The 7,500-nt window shown below is 33.6% G+C and overlaps 1 protein-coding gene and 1 pseudogene across 6 annotated transcripts in view; both read right to left on the bottom strand.

Moving 5' to 3' along the window:
• The window catches only part of LOC145247526 (uncharacterized), a 225,468-nt gene that overhangs the window by 167,127 nt on the left and 50,841 nt on the right, over positions 1-7,500 (bottom strand). The window lies entirely within an intron of this gene.
• On the bottom strand, positions 2,382-2,498 carry LOC145247576 (5S ribosomal RNA; annotated as a pseudogene).

Here is a 7,500-nt window from a genome sequence, read left to right as displayed (position 1 = left end):
TTTTCCCGCCGATATTTTCGAAAGTCATCGCCTCTTTTCAATTGACTAGGCTTAATTTAAGCCTTCGCCACTTTCGATTTGGCGATGGGCGCAATGGCAAAGACATCATGTTTTTATTTTCACGTTTTTTCCCCCTTTGCAGTATGGGTTCGAGCCTGTCTGCCTACTACCACTTTTTTTTTTTTTTCTCAACACACACCTCCAAACACCCGGCCAATGCCGGGCACCCACGCTAGTTTTTAATATAAATCTCACCTATCTGTTTAAATGTATGTATGAATGTATGTATGCATGCATATTTGTATATCTCAAAAAACTTTCGACAGAGGCAACGGATTTTCACGAGATCGGTATCATTTTAAAGATCGACCCTTTGGATGACAAATAACGAAAAATTGGCCAAAAACATTAATTCATTCACCCTCAACTGGGTACTTTTCTATAGGGAAGGGGTCGCTTTTTTCCCCGGTATTTTCGAAAGTCATCATCTCTTTTTGATTGTCTAGCCTTAATTTAAACCTACGTCACTTCCAGTTTGACGATGGGCGCAACAGCTGAGCGGTACAGGTTCGAGCCTGCCTGTTTACTACCACCTTTTTTTTTTGCACTAGCAATTTTCCTTTTTTTTTTTTTTTGTTCACCCAACAACCTTACACACGCGTCCACTTTCTTTTCCACCTTCGCGTCACGGGTTCGAGCCTGCTTGTCTACTACAACCTTTTTTTTCTACTCAATGCACACCTACAAACACCCGGCCAATGCCCCGGCTAGTATATATATATATATATATATATATATATATATATATATATATATATAAACAGAAAGGCGAAAACGCCATTTTTTTTAAAGCATCACCAGTTCCCCCAAGATTTCATTTATACAATATTTTCTACAATGAGGCAGCCTCGTAACTCTCGATCCTTTATTTTGTCTTTAGTCCTCACATTCCACGAACAATGTTTCTGAAAAAGGGGGAAACATTGATATTTTCTGAGTCAGAATCTGTTCCATCTAACACTTACCGTAGGTTAGTTTTTGACCTTGAAGTAGTATTTTTCTTAACATCTTACGTCAAGTGGCTTCCTGCCTTGTCATACTGTCTATCCTACTTCGTCTATCCTACTCTTAGTTACAGTCATTACCGTCAACAAAAATACCACATTTATGACGCAGGACATCTTGAAAGCAACCTTACTTCCCCTTTCACTAAAAAGCAAATACAAACAGAAAGGCATCATCATCTCTCCTGAGATTTCATTAATGCAATGTTTTTTTTTTTTTTTTTTTTTTTTACAATGAGATAAGTTGCTGGTATGCAAAAACAACAAGAGTCTTCAGAAAGCGCTACGCAGGCCTTAATATAGCGAAGATAGAGGAAAGACTTTATTTAGATTCACCGACATATTCACCCTGCACCAAAATGTAGGTGAGTTTAAAAAAAATACAAATAATAATAATAATGTCGAACACGGAAACTTCGCTTTGGCTTCTGGGTTTTTGTATATTTTGGAGGTGACTTTTATATCTATTGTATTTATTCTCCCTCACCAAAGCCAATGTGGGTAATCTGATTCCCACACTGGCCACACTGTAAATGACATATCGATCGATGCCTCCGTTCAGTCTCGAAAGACAAAGGATACCCCTGTAGGGGCAGCTGCACGTGTAATTATGAGGCAAGGGTCGCGCAATCCCTAACCACACCTCTCCTGAATCGACACTGTTTGGGTACAGTAGCAAGGAGAAAACCAGGACAACTGGAAACAATGCCGAGATAAGCAGAAGGCATATACAGCACCTGGAAGTCCCAAATGGTCACCCATTTAGTACTGACCAGGCTCAACGTTGCTTAACTTCGGTGATCCAGCGGGAACCGGTGTGTCAACATGATTAATGACTTATATACCATACATTACGACCATGTAATCCCTACAGCTACCTACCTTGAAAATGCTGCTGTGAAACCTGACATAGTTATATGGAATAAGTCAGAGAAAGTTGCAACCGTGAGTGTTCCTAATGATGGAGGTCTGAACAGGGCTGAAAGGGAGAATATTTTTTTACTTACAAGAAGTAAACTGTTTAGAAAAAAATAACATATACTCGTATGCACATGTCTCTGTTTCTGCAGCATTGAAATATAATATTTATGCGTATATTACGACCGCGCAACGCAGGGCGGCCTGTTAGTATATAAAAAAGGCTTCCTTCAGTCTTGACAAACTATGGATACTCACTGTAAGGGTGCCTGCTCGTGAAATTTTTGTGGCAAGAGTTGCACAATCTCCAACCACACTTCTCCTGCATCGACATTGTTAAATATCAGTGACAAGTGGAGGTTAAAAACGACTGGAAGCAATGCAGAGATAAGCGGAAAGCACATACAGCGCCTAGAATTCCCAAATGGTCACCCATCTGGTACTAACCAGGCTCAACGTTGCTTAACTTTGGTGATCTGACGAGAACCGGTGTGTCAACAGGGTTATGCCGTACATACATATATATAGGGCATATCTCATAATCCTTGCACTATTCAGGTATATATATATATATATATATATATATATATATATATATATATATATATATATATATATATATATATATATATATATATATATATATATATATATATAGAGAGAGAGAGAGAGAGAGAGAGAGAGAGAGAGAGAGAGAGAGGGTCAACGTTGCTTAACTTCAATGATCTGACGAGAACCGACGTGCTAACGTGATTATGCCGTACGCTAGTTAGTATATATATATAAGGTAAAATTAAAAGCCAAGAACAATGCGAGATTTTTTTTTTTTTTATAGAGTAAAATTAAATGCAAACAAAAGAAATAAAGTTCTTTTTTTTGTTGTTTGTTTTTTCTTTTTCACACAAATTTTAACTCTAAACAACAGTAATTTTTTTTTCTGTTGTATTCAATGGTGATATAAATCTCAATATATTTCAGACTTATTAGTCCATTTTTAAGAGAAGACAGCGGAAGAGTGTTCAAAATTGGAAAAGTAGCCGCCGAGTTTGCCACGTGATACCGCGAAATATAGAACAAAAAATGACGTTAGGAGAACGTTAAAATAAATCAGTTGATGTTTGAAATACTTGTTGCGTTTGTGAATCAAGGGAGATGACTATTCAAGCAAGGTTTTTTTTTTTTAATTATTGTTTTTCTCATGTTTTTAACTTATATTATAAAAGCGGAGCTCAATTCCAGTCTATTGTTTAGTGTGGGAGTATTTTTTGAAATAATTAAAGATTCGAGGATACGAAGTTGACCTACGTTTCTTGAAGAAGCAAGAATGTTGATGTGAAAATCTGGTTCTGAATTAATGCAAGTGCGAATATGTTTATAGAACGATGAAGCAGTAGTGTTTAAGTGCTCTTTAATGCGGTGATGAAGCAATCTGGTAGTGCTTCCGATGTAAGATGCACTGCATTTAGCGCATTGTAGGTCGTAAACAACGTGGTTCTTAAAGCATAAACCTGTGTGTGATATTGGGCAATTAGAGAGTGAACAAGGGGAAGGTGTATGCGATGGATGTTTTCGGTTGAGCTGTTGTCTTAAAGTAGATCCAGTGTGGATGAGTTGAATGTTGAGCCCCTCGCTGCGGATGGCTTTTCGGATTGAAGATGAGATTTTGTCACTGAGGAAGGGTAGTTTTAGAAAACAATTGTTAGAGAAGGGTCGGGTGTTGCGTTTTTTCTTTTTAAGTGAGGATAGGATCGTATTAGGGTAGCCGTTTAGTGAGAGGGTCTGTAGGAAATTGTTAGTGTGTGTATGTTTGTCGGAGATGTTAGTGCATTTGTCTTGTATGCGTGAGATTTCGGCATGTGCGTAGTTTAGTTTGTCCTTGAGAGGTAGCGCAGATTTGAAATGTACGAAGAGGCGTTTGCTGGCGGGGTTTCTGTAGAATTCAGTGCATATGGCACCATTTTTTTTATTTGTATTTTAAAATCAAGTAGAGAAAGGGATTCCGAAGAGTCTGGGTGTTCTATAGTAAATTTTAAGTTTGGGTCGGCGTTATTGAATTTGTGGAAAATGTTAATAGCTTCTTCGCGGGAGTATGTGATAATTAAAATGTCATCGATATATCTAGTAAAAAGGAGATAAGAATAGCAGGTACTAAGGGTGTGTCTTTCGAGTTTGTCCATATAAGCAATGGCAAGAATACCGGATAGACTGGAGCCCATGGGTAGTCCAGATACTTGTTTGAACGTGTTTTGGGGGCAAAATGAGTCCCAGCGAGTATAAGGACCTGTAAACGTAAGTTTACAATAAACGGAAGTGAAAAATCGCGAAAAAGTCTTAGAAACAAGCATATCCAAAAAATGGAAGACTAAAATTAATTTCTTTGTCAACCGTTTTTATTTTTTATTTATTTTTTTTTTAATTACATTTTCACCCGAAACAAGTCATTTATGAATATTAGGAACAGTAGAGGTCAAAGGATTTTCGTTTCTTTGTCCAACAAACAAAGTAACGAAAATAAAGATCAGAATTTTGAGAACCACATAGTAAACGATGGAAACCCCAAAACATATTTGCTAAAGCTCGTCCAGGGCGTGAACCTATGGCCACACCATCAAGTTGTTTATAAATAACGCCATTGAAACTAAATTCGATCAATACAAGTAGCGAATTTCATTAATTTAACGAAGATATCTTCAGGAATTGGGGGAGTCGCTATATACATATATATATATATATATATATATATATATATATATATATATATATATATATATATATATATATATATATATATATAAACTCAGAGGTAGAAGTGACAAAAATATGATAAAAAGTGCTCAATAAGTTCGAGCTGGATATGTTTTTATTTTGAAACTTCCACAGTTAACTTAGTCAATTACGATCGTTTCAGCAAATATTTTTCTGGTTGCCTCCTCAGATGGTACAAAGCTAATATATATATATATATATATATATATATATATATATATATATATATATATATATATATATATATATGTATATATATATATATATATGTATGTGTGTGTCCATATTTTCAAACTCTATCTCCTCCGAAACCAAAAGTCACAGAGCGACACTAGGGGCCTCGAATAATTGCATTTTTTACGGACCGTTTTTTATGGGTCTTTAGCTGGTTTAAATAGTTTTTAAGGGGTCAAAAATGGGTCAAAATTGAAAAAATCGTTAAACATTTTGTACATTCATCCTAGTTTATTCTTAATTCTTAATAAATGCATATGCGTGTAACGTTGGTACAGTGGTAACGTCACAAGCTTTGAATGATAGTTTCGATTTGGATTCTAGCTGATGCCATCCAAATACCTTTTTTTTTACTTTTGAAATGACAACTCTATAATAATATATACGAAATCTGAACAAATTCAAATATATTTTATGCCTGGGCAAAGCCGAGCGCCTCCTCCCCCGCTAGTGTGTGTATTTTAAAGTGTAGCGTATGTCTTTCCTCTGCTAATCTCTTGCCACAGAGCTTATCACGTGACTAGGTCTATTGTTGTTACTTATATATAGAAAAGAGATTGTTTCAATCTGAATGCGTAGACAGAATCTGGCTCGTCAGTAGTTAAGCATTTCCACAATTATCTATTGTACAGAGATAGAGCAAACATGTTATGCAATCTGGGAAAACAAGTTTTTTTTGTTTTTTTTGAAATGAAATATTCAGAGTAAATCGTTACTTATTGCTTATCGTTAAGCCGATACATGCTACCACCCCTACAATGAATAAAAATAGACTCTTCTTTCCTCAAGGATTTTTTTTTTTTTTTATAAATGGAATTCTTTTCGCCTTTTACCTTTTCTTTTGCTGTTTGTTTAAAAATGAAATCTTTTTTATTCAAAGATAAGACAATTACGTCTCTTGGTTGAGAAATAAAATAAAATAAAAATAAAATAAAAAATAAAATAAAATAAAAAATAAGATAATAAAATAAAATAAAATAAAATAAAAAATAAAATAAAAAATAAAATAAAATAAAAAAATAAGATAATAAAATAAAATAAAAATAAAAATAAAAATAAAATAAAATATCTCCCCTACTTTTTGGCTATCTTCAAGCGAGATAGGTGAAAGTTTTTATACCAAATCGCTGTGAACCGTCGACTCAATCAAAAGTAGATAGATATCTCACCTTTAATCGTACTGACTCGCTGATCTCATTCGGGAGATTTCAAGATTGAGCTATGTATTTTTGACTGACAGTTTTTCAAATTACATCATATCTGTCGATACTTCACGTGCAAATCCCCAACCGTTTTTGATCAAATATTCAATCATTAATTCAACGATTACTGGATTGTGAAAACTTGAAAACGGGAGTTATAGCTTACTACTGCTCACGTAGTGAGTATTTTTTTTTTTAGTAAATACTGAAAATATATATATAAAATATATTTACTTATATTTAGATACTTAGATTTATGTGAATAAATGAAATCTTTATATATATATATATATATATATATATATATATATATATATATATATATATATATATATATATGTGTGTGTGTGTGTGTGTGTTGTTTTGAAAATCTTTATATATATATATATATATACATATGTGTGTGTGTGTGTGTGTGTGTGTGTGTGTGTGTGTGTGTGTGTGTGTTGTTTTGAAAAAAGAAAAACCGAATGAATTTATGAAATGATCAACGTTTCGTCCCTACTGCAGAGGACATCTTCAGGATGTTAAAAGGAAAAATGCAAAAAAAAAAAAAAAAAAAAAAAAAGGAAACGATCATAGACCAAATGAAAAAGAAACAGTGTTAGAATCCTACCCATATCGGGAAGGAAACTATGTGTGTATGTATGGGAACGTTGGGTTGTTCAATGTCTATATATACACTTTTAAAAATACGTTAAATAAATATGTACACTTTTTTTTCTAAACTTATTCATTTTGTTGAATTATTTAAGGATTAAGGAAAAACGGTTAACCAGGATCTGTTTTGATATTCTTAGATTATTATTTTCCCTATACTAGGGGCTAACCTTTCATTGGGTTTTTCTTTTTTCAAAACCACATAACGTCAACCATCGCTGGTATTTTTATTTTATTTTTATTCATATATATATATATATATATATATATATATATATATATATATATGAATATATATATATGAATATATATATATATATTTATTATTATTATTATTAAATTATTAAATACCTACAGACAGTAGTGTTTCATCCTTTCGGGAATCATCAGTGCAAGGTGTCACGATTGATGATTATATATATATATAATTTGAGGTTATTGTTTTTCAGAAGTTAAGTAGCCAATAAAGTGCAACGAGTTTAATACAAGAGTGCTCAATACTGAAGTAGAGCAGGGTATACTCTTTATTTACTTTTAAATAAGCAGTAATATGTTGCTAAACAGCCAGGAGTATGTTTTGGTCAGCAAGCTACTCTTAAGGCGATACAGCTTATACGAAAGTATTGAGCACTCTTCGGTATTAACCTCTTTACACT

This window comes from Euprymna scolopes, chromosome 25, assembly GCF_053919585.1.
Source record: "Euprymna scolopes isolate OS-2025 chromosome 25, ASM5391958v1, whole genome shotgun sequence".
Lineage (NCBI taxonomy): Eukaryota > Metazoa > Mollusca > Cephalopoda > Sepiida > Sepiolidae > Euprymna > Euprymna scolopes.
Note: the sequence above shows the minus strand (reverse complement) of the source record. Positions and strands in the feature narration are given on the sequence as shown.